Below are 15,453 nucleotides of genomic sequence, written 5' to 3'. Positions count from 1 at the left end.
AACTCTTGTGATGGCTTTGTCTGTCCGTCCGCACTTTTTCTTTCCGCCCTCAGAACTTAAAAACTACTGAGGCCAGAGGGCTGCAGATTGGTATGTTGATCATCACTCTCCAATCATCAAACATACCAAGTTGCAGCCCTCTAGCCTCAGTAGTTTCTTTTATTTTATTTAAGGTTAAAGTTAACCATAATCATACTTCTGGCACCGCTATACTACCAACAATACAGGCCACCACCGGACAATAGCTGAGTTTCATGGGCCGTGACTGAGGCCAACACCGAACAGTGGCTGAGTTTCACGGGCCGCGCCTAAGAGTTTCATGGCCCGTGGCAGAAAGTTTCAAACAGCATTATACGCTCTACTGAAAACTCGATTGCGCCGAAGAAACTTCGGGGCATATTTTACTTGTTTTTCATTCTAAATCAAAATAATGATAGCTGATCTCGGAGTACCATGGACGCAGTCTTCAGGGTCCAACCAATTACTGTATAATTGTTGGTTGCACAGAGTCCAGAGGTTCACATCAGGCTTCACATCGCCTTCAGCACCTTGCCTCACTGACGGCGAGGAACAGTGCTAGCAAGAAACCGGCTCAATCTCAACCAACTATCTTCGAAAAGTTAAGTCGCTTTATTTGGAAACACTGAATTATCTCCTCTGCGTGTGTGATTTGGAAAACTATTTCCACACTCAGTTTCTTCCCAGGCAAAATAACTGATTCTGGATAACGAAAATAATAAATGAGTTCAATAAAACATCTCTGAAAGTCTGAGCATACGGGCAATATTGTGTACATGCAAATATGTAATCTTTAAACTGAGAGTGAGAGAGAGAGAGAGAGAGAGAGAGAGAGAGAGAGAGAGAGAGAGAGAGAGAGAGAGAGGGCGAGGTACATACACATTCCCAAAGAGGATTTCTTCTCATTCCAGTGACTAATGAAGCTTCGTTTCTTTAATATCCAGAATTCGAGAGAAAGCGAATTCATAAATATCTTAAAAAAAATGACATCGGAAATTTTTGGAGGGAATTCATAAGGTAAATAGACATCCAACTCCTTGATTTTGATCTATCTGTGCATTCGTATGTAAAACATAACAGCGCGTCACAATAGCACTCATTGTTAAAAAACGAACCCCATCCCCATAACCATTTATAGCAGTGATTCCTAACCTTTTTCAGTGGCGGTAACCCTTGACATCTCAGAAAATTTTCCCGTACCCCCATCCAACATAAATACAATACAAACATATGGCAAATATACAGTACCATTGCATTGGCTTTAAGGTTTAAGGTTTCTTACCCCATGGGAACCACTGTTATAGCAGTTGAAAGGTCGGGAAATGTGAATCAAACTTCGTCGGAGTGTGTCTTGGAAGTAAGCGATAGATCCTGTGAGATTCCATTACCAAGTTTGGCCCGCCGGATGTCGGCTTTCGAATTCCGGCTATCGCTCTCGGCTTAGGCTCTCTCTCTCATTAAAGCTGATTGGAGGGGTCCACACTCTTAAGACTACAGAGTCTCCGCGGTAAAGATGGTGTTTTACTTAAAGTTTTTATCATCTCTTTCTGCGGTACTTACCTCTGTTTAGTAGTTATAAAAGATCTAAAATTTGAGCAAAGCTGTAGTCCGTTTAGTATTCACAATAAGGTCTATATATATATATATATATATATAGAGAGAGAGAGAGAGAGAGAGAGAGAGAGAGAGAGAGAGAATCCTATCCTATATTACTTCACATTTTGGAAACGCTTGGCATTACTAAGCTTAAATAGAAATAAACAAACAATAAATCAATATAATATGATGGCCGGCCGAGATTCGACCCCGGATCCAGGGTATATGAACGAGGCAACGCTTATTACCTGGCCACGAAGGAAATTGCATATAAATCTGTTGCTGAACATACGTACGTCTGTCTGTCGAATTCAGATACATTTACTGGAGCTGGACTAGACCCACCTCCAACATCATAGCCAAGTATTTTATTCGTTCATTACTTTTTTGGCTGAAATACAGAGGCCCAGGAGGGTTTGACTGTTTTAAGTAATATATATTTAGGATCCACTGGCCACTTTTTACGAGAAAAGTATGTAGTATTTTTTAGACGCAATCCCCTCATCATTTCTCTGTTTTGATCACAATTTGTAAACGTTTTTCACTGCTAAGCCTACGTCTAAATGGACAAATAAATGAGGAGCTGTGTTTCCTTTCAGCGAGTTCGGGTCGCCTCGGCCGTGAGTCATTTAGGCCGTAAGCACGTTTACGTGCAAAGTGGGCTCCGTTTTAGTACCAACCCCTTGGGATTGTGTGTAAAACATAAAATAATGACGGTAACTACCATAAACTTAACGGTAAATACCATAAACATAACGTCTTACGTAGTTTTCGATGTTACAGCCTAAATGATTTACGGCCGAAACGACCAAGACCGGTTTCAACCCAGCACCGACCCTTGCCTTCAGACGGCCCATGACTTTGGTCAGGTGAGAAGAGGGAATAGGAGGCCTGGTGTGGAAATCAGGGCTCTGTCCAACGAACAGATACAAAAATATCACTTCAAATCCTAAGAAAGCATATGTGAAAGGGCTAAACAATACCGCCGACATTAGATAATTCCTTAGTATAAATTGCTTCATATTTTCAACTAAACAAGTTCATAACTATTATAAGATTCGGAAACTGTAGTCATTGCGACCTGTGCCAGTAACTTGTAGTCCATTCTAACTGATGCTAATTCCGGCCCTTTCTGATATTTGAAAGTTGTCGACGCAAGTTCCTAGCATTAGGGATAATATTAAAGTGCTCAAAAAATGAAAGAGCAACGTTCTTCTGAACAACAATTTGATATTCTTGTTTTCACTTACTGAAAAATAACGACCAAGAACCCGCAGCAAGGAAGAAGAAAATAAAAAGAAAATAATAAAGAATCTGGAAATAAAAAGCACATTAAAAAAGAATGAATCGAGATCAAGACAAACATATAAAAACGTTTGGCTTTAATAGATGAGGTGGCCTCTGTTCTTTTCCTCAAAGGCTTAGAAAAGAAAAGCCTTTTTTTTTTTTAAGTCTCCGGATACAACTTTTCTCTGAAGGACGAGAAAGAGGTGGGAGGTCATATCCAGTGAGTGGCGGTTCTAACGCAGGGGTATTGTTTGAGGAAGACAAGAAAAAAAGAATGAGGGGGAAATAAAAAAGGAAAGAAATTTAGCCGTCACCTCACGAAGGTCAAACCAAGGAAAATGAACTGTGGTAGTGTGTGTATATATATATATATATATAATATATATATATATATATATATATATATATATATATATATATATATATATATATATATATATATATATATATATATATATATATATATATCGCACACACATATATATATATTCACTAATATAAGCCAAAATATAGTTTATTATCAAATTCACTGCTTCGGGAATGACTTACAAATTAGTGGAATTATGAATGACAAGTGCTTCCCCGCCGACGAAGATGCGAATCGTTGCTTGGTTTAAAAGCAATGATCGACGGTGGCTTGAAGTACGCGTGTATTAGCGACATACATTCATGTATGAATATAATATATATATATATATATATATATATATATATATATATATATATATATATATATATATATATATATATATTGTGAGTAAGTGTGTGTGCGTGTGTGTGTGTGTGTTTGAAAAGAGTGAACGAAAGAGTAGACTATAATTATATATATACAAATATTTTCCGTTAGTTGTTGAAATGGCATTATCCATTGTCCGAAAGGATAAAGATAAAAAAGGTTTTTCCTGAGGTGACTTTCCTCGGATACAACTTTTCTCTTCTTGATAAGAGAAAGATGAGAGATCATATCCAGTGAGTGACGGTTCTCGCACAAAGTTGCCGTATGAGGAGAGAAAGGCTAAAAGTAAAAGTTAGCTTTCTTCTCAGAAAAGTCAAGCCTTGGAAAATATGTGGCAGCAGCCGAAGAAATAAGATGGTTGCACATTTTTCAGTACACAAACACACACCCACACAGATGGAAAATAAGTAAATTCAAACGTTTTCCTTTACATAAAATATTTTGAAAAGTCTTTGGAAAAAGCGGAATTTGAAACTCAATCGGCTCATTTCCTACTATTTCATTCATTTTCATATATATTTTATCGCCGTTTTGAATACTTTCATAGATCTTTTTATATCATCCAGTAAGTGCTTGTAGAGTTTTTTATATTCTCTTTACATGGAAAGACTGAATGTATATTCAGAAAGATGAACAAATAAAAACATAGGCATACATTTATACTTCTTCCCTTACATTCGCTTTCTCTCTTCCTTAGCGCACCCACACGCACGCATAAACACAGACACACACGCGCATATATATATATATATATATATATATATATATATATATATATATATATATATATATATATATATATATATATATACATATATATATATATATATATATATATATATATATATATATATATATATATATATATATATATATATATATATAGAATAAAAAAATAAAAGAGATGGAAAAGAAACATTCCATTTCGTCACTTTCCTGAAAGTGAACATTGCCGGAAGAGAACGCTTGAGGCCTGCCAATTCTACCTCTCTCTCTTCTGCAAGAAAACAGCGTCTTACGAAAACAGTTTTCCGGAACCACTTCGGGCGGCCTCTCTGGAGACAGAGTAAACATTTGCCCAAGAAAAAAAGACCCTTGAGATTTGCGTTCCAAAGTGTGTTAGCCTGACAGAGGCAGGAATTCGCTTGGGGAGAAAAGGACAACCCTTCACGCACACACACACACATACTGTATATGTATATATATATATATATATATATATATATATATATATATATATATATATATATATATATATATATATATATATATATATATATATATATATATATATATATATATATATATATATATATATATATATATATATATATTGTATATATCTGTATGTATGTATAGAAAGAAATAATAAAAACCCATTCTACGGAATCAGTGGAAGTCCTATAAAGATGTATGAAAATAGTCAAAGAGCGTTAAATAAATATAAAAATAAATGATATGGTAACAACAAAAATAAAAAGAGAATTTTACTAACTTTTTTCTAGAATCTTTTCCTAACTTTTTATATGGAAGAAAACTATAATATTTATTTTTTTTTCTTTCTTTCTCGGGTGGGTTGCAGGGGGTTGGGGGGGGGGGTTGCGTTCTCCTTCTCTAGCCCCAAAGCCAATTCCTGCCTCCGTCAGGCTAACACACTTTGGAACGCAAATCCGAAGGACCTTTTTTTCTTGGGCAAATGTTTACTCTGTCTCCAGAGAGGCCGCCCCAAGTGGTTTCGGAAGACAGTTTTCGGAAGACAATGTTGTTGTAAGACAGTGTTTTCAGACGAAAGTGTTTTCGTAAGACTGTTTTTCGGAGGACAGTGCTTTTCGTAAGACGTGGTTTTCGGAAGACTGTGTTTTCGGAAGGCAGTGTTTTCGTAAGACCGTGTTTTCATAAGACAGCTTTCGTAAGACCGTGTTTTCGGAAGACAGTGTTTTCGTAAGACAGTGTTTTAGGAAGACAGTGTTTTTCGTAAGACGGTATTTTCGGTAGACAGTGTTTTCGTAATACAAAGTTCTCGGAAGACAGTGTTTTTCATAATATGGTGTTTTCGGATGACAGTGTTTTCATAAGACAGTGTTTTTCGTAAGACAGTTTTTTCGGAAGACAGTGCTCTCGTAAGACGGTTTTTTTTTCGGAAGACAGTGCTCTCGCAAGACAGGGATTTCGGAAGACAGTGTTTTCGTAAGACATTGGCTTCGGAAGACAGTGTTTTCATAAGACAATGTTTTCGGAAGACAGTGTTTTCGGAAGATAGTTTTCGTAAGAGAGTATTCTCTTTCAGGAGAGACATACAACGAGAAGAACTCAAGCCTTCTCTTCCGGCAATGTTCATTTTCAGGAAAGTGACAAAATTTAATGTACCTTTATCTCTTTTATTTATTTATTTATTTTGTTTTTGCATTATGAAGGTTCTCTGCGTTCCACAAGATGTTGCTTTCTTTCGTTCTCGTACAAATGCAGCTGCATATCGTCAGGAAGGGCTGAGAAATGTCTTCTTTTATATATGGTGTTATTTTAAACCTTTTAATGATAGATTCGCTGTTGCTTTCCTTGACTCCCGTAGGATGCATATTTAGAGAGTCAGGTTGGCAACATAGCCTAGTTTTGATACTCTCGATGCAGGTTTGAATCCTGCTACGGACGTCAGAATTACTTCGGTTCTTACATTTGGATTTGAGGTTTTGCAGTGAGAAGCTTCTCCAAAAAAAAAAGTGTTAAGAGCTCGAGTAGTTAAGAAGGCTTCGTGGTTATTACAGTTACATATGTATCTGTTAAAACGTGGCCAGTAGATTCTATACACACGCACAGACATACAAACACTCGCATACACACATACACACACAAGCACACACACATATATATAGTAATACGTATATAATTATTATTTCAAAGGCTTTTGCCTGTGCACATACTGTTATTTTTCTTAATTCTCGTGGCTTAAAAATTCAAAGGGTAAAATAGTTGAGATATTTATCTTTTTCCACCTTTAGTTTCTCTCTCTCTCTCTCTCTCTCTCTCTCTCTCTCTCTCTCTCTCTCTCTCTCTCTCTTCTTATTCCCTCCTTGTAAAAGTTGCTCATTACACTAACTTTTCCTTTTTGTTTTTGTTGTTTTAAACTCACTTTTTTTTTCCATCTACTTATATAGGAAACAGTTAACAACAGAAAGGTGTCACGATCCTAAAAGGGTCAAAGTTCAAAGCTAAATGCTTAATAAAATTTTTGCTAAAAGCGCCTTTCGCTAAAGTTGTTAAACTCGAACATCGTCTAGGTATCAAAAGCTTATGAATTTTTAATGAAACCTTCATCGCATTTTTTTCCCCCAAATTAATTTCTTCATGTCACTCGCATACTGGGCACACTTTCCGTCTCACCAGGTTTTTACCTAAAGTTTAATACAACTGCAGGATTTTCAGCCCTGTGGTAAATCTTTCATGTTTCAGTGAATTTTCTTTCGTTCCATAGTCACTGCTGTAGTGTATTTATATATATATATATATATATATATATATATATATATATATATATATATATATATATATATATATATATATATATATATATATATATATATATATATATATATATATAACAGAGCTATGATAACATATATCGATTTTGATCTGTTTTATTATAAAATATACGTAGAAAGTTGAGCAGCGTGTGATGTGCTTTGTCGCAGAATCGTTATTGATTTTAGATCTTTTGTTAATAATGATAATAATAATATTAAATGAAATCGCTGCGTCAGCTGCATTTAATTTGTATAGTCTTCTCTATTTTTCTAATCCTTGATTTTTCTCTGCTACTGCATCGGGCGAGGAAAATAGTCGAAATTCAGGGATTCCGTCGAGTTTTCGACAACGTATGTGTTTGTCAATTAAAAAATACTTACTCGGCAGGTTTTCTCTCACGCTCTGAGAGAATGGCTGTCGTTGGAACAGTTGGGGAGAGTTCAACAGCTCGAATTATCTATCCCCCTTCTTCCAGGATTTAAGGAGATTTATGCCGCGGGTGATGGAGAGAGAGAGAGAGAGAGAGAGAGAGAGAGAGAGAGAGAGAGAGAGGTTCCGTCTCGAGGCTGGAAAGTATTTTAAACGTTCTTTAGAATTCTGAATCATTATTGAAGATATTTAGCTAGTCAAGTATTTCCTATATTAAATCACATTTTAAATATTCTTTAGAATTCTTAGCTACGACTGAAATTATTCGATTTATCAAGAATCATTTGGATAACTGCAAAAATCTACAATAATTCTGGAAGAATTTATCTTGAAATATTGAACGGTTATTCCCAGCTGTATCTCAACCTCCATATTGTCAGCAGTTCATATATATATATATATATATATATATATCACACATTACCACAGGTGAAAAATAAGAAACGGGTGTAGGTCTGACCGGTTTCGACTTTATTTCCAAGCCATTGACGAAGGACTGATACAGAGTGTGAGAAGTCACAAATATATATACTACAAGAACAGTACTAACGAACATACACAACCGTTAGAGGCTCCATATCCCCACTCTGGCCGGTGTCGAGGTAGGGTGGCCTTTAAAACTCATTTGGCTAAAAATCACAATAGACTCTCAGGGGACATTGCTAATAAACAGACCATACCCACCTCAGATCCACACCTGACAGGTGTCATGGAGGCGGAGTTTGGAAACTCATTAACCTTACTACCCTCGTACTGTGTTTACAAATATGATAATCCTATTTTCATATATCTCTACTGCCTACCTTAAAGTTTAAACAATTTACAAATTTCTTTTGATATTAAAGGATCAAGTTTATACATCCCTTGACTGATATTCATATTATGGTTGTAACTTTCTTTTATGAAGCTAGATTCAATGATGTTTCCTTTCCAGTGCATTATTAGAATATACAATCCTTTTGCCCCTTCCCAGTTGATAGCATGATTGTTCTCACTAACATGTACAAATATACCACTGTTCCCTTGTGCATATCTCACACATTTCTTATGTTGTTCAATTCTTTTTCAGTGCTTTGTTTGGCCAATATAAAAGTTGTCACAAGACTTACACGGAATTTTATATACACACCCTTTAATATTGTCTGGGAGTTCTTGATAAGTACATTTTCATTGTTGTATTGTTCTTAAATGCGACATTAACACCAAAATTCTTAAGTAGATGAGGATATCTTTCATACTATTATTATAAGGCAGAACAAGCAAAAATTTGCTTGTTCTGCCTTATAATAATAGTATGAAAGATATCCTCATCTACTTAAGAATTTTGGTGTTAATGTCGCATTTAAGAACAATACAACAATGAAAATGTACTTTATCAAGAACTCCCAGACAATATTAAAGGGTGTGTATATAAAATTCCGTGTAAGTCTTGTGACAACTTTTATATTGGCCAAAACCGGGAAAGCACTGAAAAAAAAAGAATTGAACAACATAAGAAATGTGTGAGATATGCACAAGGGAACAGTGGTATATTTGTACATGTTAGTGAGAACAATCATGCTATCAACTGGGAAGGGGCAAAAGGATTGTATATTCTAATAATGCACTGAAAGGAACATCATTGAATCTAGCTTCATAAAAGAAAGTTACAACCATAATATGAATATCAGTCAAGGGATGTATAAACTTGATCCTTTAATATCAAAAGAAATTTGTAAATTGTTTAAACTTTTTAAGGTAGGCAGTAGAGATATATGAAAATAGGATTATCATATTTGTAAACACAGTACGAGGGTAGTAAGGTTAATGAGTTTCCAACCTGCCTCCATGACACCTGTCAGGTGTGGATCTGAGGTGGGGTATGGTCTGTTTATTAGCAATGTCCCCTGAGAGTCTATTGTGATTTTTAGCCAAATGAGTTTTAAAGGCCACTCCTACCTCGACACCGGCCAGAGTGGGGATATGGAGCCTCTAACGGTTGTGTATGTTCGTTAGTACTGTTCTTGTAGTATATATATTTGTGACTTCTCACACTCTGTATCAGTCCTTCGTCAATGGCTTGAAATAAAGTCGAAACCGGTCAGACCTACACCCTGTTTCTTATTTTTCACCTGTGGTAATGTGTGATAAATGAATCACGTACAAAAGTGATAATAATCATATATATATATATATATATATATATATATATATATATATATATATATATATATATATGTATATTCTTCTTCTTCTTTTAAAGGATCTGGATTTAGCTTTGGGGTCGACTTTGTAGTCTCGATCGGCTGCTCTGCCTGTCATTGCTTAGACCCCGGTGGCGTATGTACATGCATTGTACCAGTCACCAGCGCCCTTTCTCCCAGCAGCACGAAGTAATCGCGCGGTTAGGTCGACAGTCGAGACGTGTGAGGTGTCTGTTATGTTTTTAGAAGACGTTGGATTGGCTTTCTTTGTGTGTGTATTAGTCTGTAACACCCATTTGCTTTTAAGCAAACCTATCCGTTGATTACATACATAATCCCGGGGTGTCTACACGGATAGCAAAGTGTTCGCCTCTCTGACCAGTCGGCTGCGGATTTGAACCCGCACCACAGACCTATAAGAAGTTCGAGGCTACTGCTCTAACCGACTTGGCCATCGAGGCTATATATATATATATATATATATATATATATATATATATATATATATATATATATATATATATATATATATATATATATGTGTGTGTGTGTGTGTGTGTGTGTGTGTGTGTATGTATATTTATATATATACATACATATATAAATATGTATATAAATAACCATATTTTTTTCATCACTTAATCCATGAGAATATATATTTATCTTTCCCATTCATAGATATAATTGCTCTCTCTCTCTCTCTCTCTCTCTCTCTCTCTCTCTCTCTCTCTCTCTCTCTCTCTCTCTGTCTTATTGTATAGACGAGCATAAGTAACAATCTTCATAATTATTTTATAAGTAATATAACAGTAAGTGAAAATAAGTATTAATTTAAATCTAACTTTTTCACCAATTCCTCCAGGAATTTTAGACCTTTGAAACCGAGAATATTTTTTTTTATTTTATTGTCACTCTACAAAACTGAACTAGTAGCAACATAAAACAGATTTATAAATATATATATATATATATTTTATTACTTATGCTCCTCTATTTTATCTAAGCTTTTCAGTATGATTGTCTCCAATCTGCAGATGTATCTGAAAATTGTCAGCATTCCTTGGCCATTTTATGAAACTGAGTAAATATAAAAAAAAAAAAAAGTAAAAAAATGCGCGCCGAAGTTTCTTCGGTGGTGGCCTTTGTTGGCACCTGTAGCGGTGCCAGACGCACGATCATGGCTAATTTTAACCTTAAATAAAATAAAAACTACTGAGGCTAGTGGACTGCAATGTGGAATGTTTGATGATTGGAGGGTGGATGATCAACATACCAATTTGCAGCCCTCTAGCCTCAGTAGTTTTTAAGATCTCAGGGTGGACAGAAAAGGGAGGACAGAATAAAGTGCGGACAGAAAAAGTGCGGACGGACAGACAAAGCCGGCACAATAGTTTTCTCTTACAGAAAACTAAAACAAACAAATTAAAAATGGGCCGAAATTTCTTCGGTTGTGGCCTGTGTTGGCACCTATAGCCGTGCCAGACGCACGATTGTACACATAATATATATATGTATATGTATATGTATATGTATATGTATATGTATATGTATGTATATATATATATATATATATATATATATATATATATATATATATATATATATATATATATATATATATATATATATATATATATATATATATATATATATATATATATATATATATATCTGCTTGGTAACGACTGCGGTTGCATAAATTTTAAGCAGATTATTCCAGGTTTTTTTTTTTGACGCCAATGAAAAGATTCCACAGATTAACTGATATGTTGTTTGTGATTTTTTGCATCAGTTCTGCCTACCGTTTACATACGTAAGTCCACAATATATCAAAGGATTTTCAAATTTCTATTTGTATACAGATCCTTTATAATCTGTGTGCTTTTGAAACGGTTGCTGGGTATGCAATAGCTAAATGGAAATGAAATCCTATCTAGAAGAAATTATTTGGAAAAAATTATTCACCTGACGATGTGAGACATTGTTTATGCAATATAAATTGCATCATACAGGAAATGTACTTTGAAATTTTGATTTAGAAGGTCAAGTATTTTGGAATGCAAACTAGATTAAGACTTGAAAGCGTGTAACTGTCTCTATTCCGTGCTTTAAGTTCTAACCTCCAACAAAATCAAAAGGTAGATTTAGAGCTTGGAGTATTTTCACAACGACCATTCCACATATACATATACAGATTCTGTTATGCTTGGAATAAGTATTTCTTTTGTATATATCGACTTATTTTAATAACGTGACTTCACTTCTAACTGATATGATAAATTTTTCATGACGATAAGGCAAAAAAAAAAAAGCTTAATACGTATAAAGACTTGTATTCTTATTTGAAGCATTAAGAAAAATAAAATCTCTCTCTCTCTCTCTCTCTCTCTCTCTCTCTCTCTCTCTCTCTCTCTCTCTCTCTCTCTCTCTCTCTTCTTCGGATGACTACTTACATATTTTTTCGTGTGTACGGTATTCATATATTTCCCCTGCGTACATATATACCAACGTGTATATATGGTCTTGCATCTTTGTGAATACAACGCACAAGGCATTGTATCTGCTACACCATTAAAACCTTTACCTCACCCCTGACATTGCGCAACTTCCAATACAATGAAATCTCTCTCTCTCTCTCTCTCTCTCTCTCTCTCTCTCTCTCTCTCTCTCTCTCTCTCTATTTCATTTCTCGCTATAATGTGGTTCGGATTCCACAATAAGCTGTAGGTTCCGTTGCTAAGTAACCAATTGGTTCTTAGCCACGTTAAATAAGTCTAATCCTTCGGGCCAGCCCTAGGAGAGCTGTTACTCAGCTTAGTGGTCTGATAAAACTAAGGTACACTTAACTCTCTCTCTCTCTCTCTCTCTCTCTCTCTCTCTCTCTCTCTCTCTCTCTCTCTCTCATTATGATAATCTTCTCTAAGATTACTAGCAAGTATATGAGACAAAGGGTCAGTGACCGGAAACAGAATTTCTTTAATTTAATGGATCTGTCATGTCCGTGATGTATTTCAAACCCAAAGAGAAAGCCTCGTGTATATTGTGGGTTTGTCGGAGGAGGAAGGGGGGGGGGTGGGGGTGGGGGTGGGGGTGGGGAAGGGAAGGCTAGTTAAGAGCTATTAACATAATTCCAATATTAACGTTAATGACTTTTCTGCAACCATAATTACCCACTACTGAAAGCGAAAACCTATTTTAGTCTCGTTAGCGCTAATCTATAAGAGCCCCTCTAACATGGAAGGCTTTTAATTACCTGCCCCTGTTTAAACAACAACAGCAAGTTTTTGTTAACATATTGAAGTATTAGTTTGTGAGAGCTCGTTTGTGTTTTTTTAGTTTTCTGTAAAAGAAAACTATTGTGGCGGTTTTGTCTGTCCGTTAGCACTTTTTTCTGTCAGCTTCCAGATCTTAAAAACTATTGAGGCTAGAGGGCTGCAAATTGGTATGTTCATCATCCACCCTCCAGTCATCAAACATACCAAATTGCAACCCTCTAGCCTCAGTAGTTTTTTTTTTTTAATTTAAAGTTAAGATTAGCCGTGGATCGTTCGTCTGGCAGCGCTTTCCGGAGTCGGCGTGCCACAAAAATTTACTTCACCCCATCTGGGCAGCGACTGAGTGCTGGGTGGTCGTACTCGTACTTCATAGTTTTATATAGCATTATACGTTGTCCAGAAAACTTGATTGCGCCGAAGATGCTTCGGCGCATTTTTCTTGTTTTATTCTTTGCCTGCTTACTTTTCTGTAGTGGAAAGCCATAGTTATTATAAGTTTTATATCACTAATAAGTATGTTTGGATAATTACTTAATGTTCAAGAAGCGGGGAGGAGATAGACAATTCCATAGCAAAAAACTCAGAAATATGAAGGTCTTGAACTTTTAATTCCATAATGTTTTAAGTAATGACATTTTCGAAATTATTGTGATGAAAATAAACTAATGAATGAAAATTTCTCAGATTCCTGCTAAGTTTCGACCTAAGGTCACGGGGAGATAGGGAATGAACTTCTAAGTTTCGTTTTGACCTCGTATCTCCTCCTGACTCCGGTTCGAAGCTGATTTTAGGAAAATTTTCAAAAATAGTTGGATACGCAAAAGATCCACATAGAGAGGTAGTGCCGTCAGTGCACCGCACTTGGTGCGCAGTAGGCATTACTTAAGGTTCTTTGCAGCGTCCCTTTGGCCTCTAGCTGCAACCTCTTAAATTTATTTTACTATACCTCCATTCTTAGTCTCTTTCTTCCATCTTACTGTCCACCCTTTCCTGACAATTGTTTCATAGCGAACCTCAATGCTTTCCTCCTGTTACACCTTTAAAACCTTTTTAATCTCAGTTTCCCTTTCAGCGCTGAATGACCTCATAGGGTCACGGCGATTGGCCTTTGGCCTAAATTCTTTATTCCATTCCGATACCGAAAAATCATGAGTTCATTATTTGACATCCCTTTCTACGATTTTTATGAAATCTTATTCTATTATTCTTTATTCTTTGGTAATATTGTCAAGTATCTCTGTAGAAAAGAGAGGGAAATTTGAGTGTTCTAAAAGAGTGCATTTGCGATTATTATTATTATTATTATTATTATTATTATTATTATTATTATTATTATTATTATTATTATTATTATCCAGAAGACGAATCCTATCCATATGGAACAAGCCCACCGGGGGCTGACTTGAAATTCAAGCTTCCAAAGAATAAGGTGTTCATTGGAAAGAAGTAAAAGGAGCTGATGGGAAATACAGAAAGAAGAGATCAGTTATTAAAAAAAAAAATTGGAAAGTACAGGAAAGTCACTTGAATCCCGAGTTTTTCAATATTTCTCCGCCAAGGCCTGACAAGGACACTTTATCATAGAGCCGCGACCCTCTAATGAGCTCCTTGAAAGTCTCTTGAATAAAAGGGATTTCTTATGCAAAATAAATATTTTAGAAAAGAGTATAGAGTGAAAGAAGAAAAGATGGCGAAATGCGAAGAATAGAACGGAAGGGAAGAATGAAGGGCGGAAGAGAAGAAAGCGAAAGTTAAATAAGTTTGCCAAGGAGGAGAAAGATGAGGAGAGGAGGGGGGTGGATAAGAAAGATGAGGAAAAGTTTGAAACTAAGGAAAAGGAAATGTTAGAAAAAAGAAAAAACAGAGAAAAGAGAAACACGAATATGGAGAGGAAGCAGGAGGATGGAACGTAATGGAATAAAATTCTTAGCCCACGTCCAGCCTCAAGAGTGTGTATACACACACACACACACACACACACACACACACACACACACACACACACACACACACACACACACACACACACACACACATATATATATATATATATATATATATATATATATATATATATATATATATATATATATATATATATATATATATAGTAGATACCAGGTTGCTTAACTAGTCCTATTCATGTTAACCTTATGTTCACATATGAATTCATAATTCCATATTTGGAAATACCGCTCATTGTTTTTGATACCACTTAGGAAGAATAGAATTCCTCCCCACAAAAAAAACTCTTGTTTACTTGAAACTCAAGATTTTCGACAGCCTTTTTTAGTTTTCTGAAAAGAAAACAATTGTGCCGGCTTTGTCTGTCCGTCCACCCTCAGATCTTAAAAACTACTGAGGCTAGAGGGCTGCAAATTGGAATGTTGATCATCCACCTCCAATCATC

This window comes from Macrobrachium rosenbergii, chromosome 18 (assembly GCF_040412425.1).
Source record: "Macrobrachium rosenbergii isolate ZJJX-2024 chromosome 18, ASM4041242v1, whole genome shotgun sequence".
Classification (NCBI taxonomy): Eukaryota; Metazoa; Arthropoda; class Malacostraca; order Decapoda; family Palaemonidae; genus Macrobrachium; species Macrobrachium rosenbergii.
The sequence above is the reverse complement of the archived record's forward strand: the minus strand, read 5'-3'. Positions refer to the sequence as shown.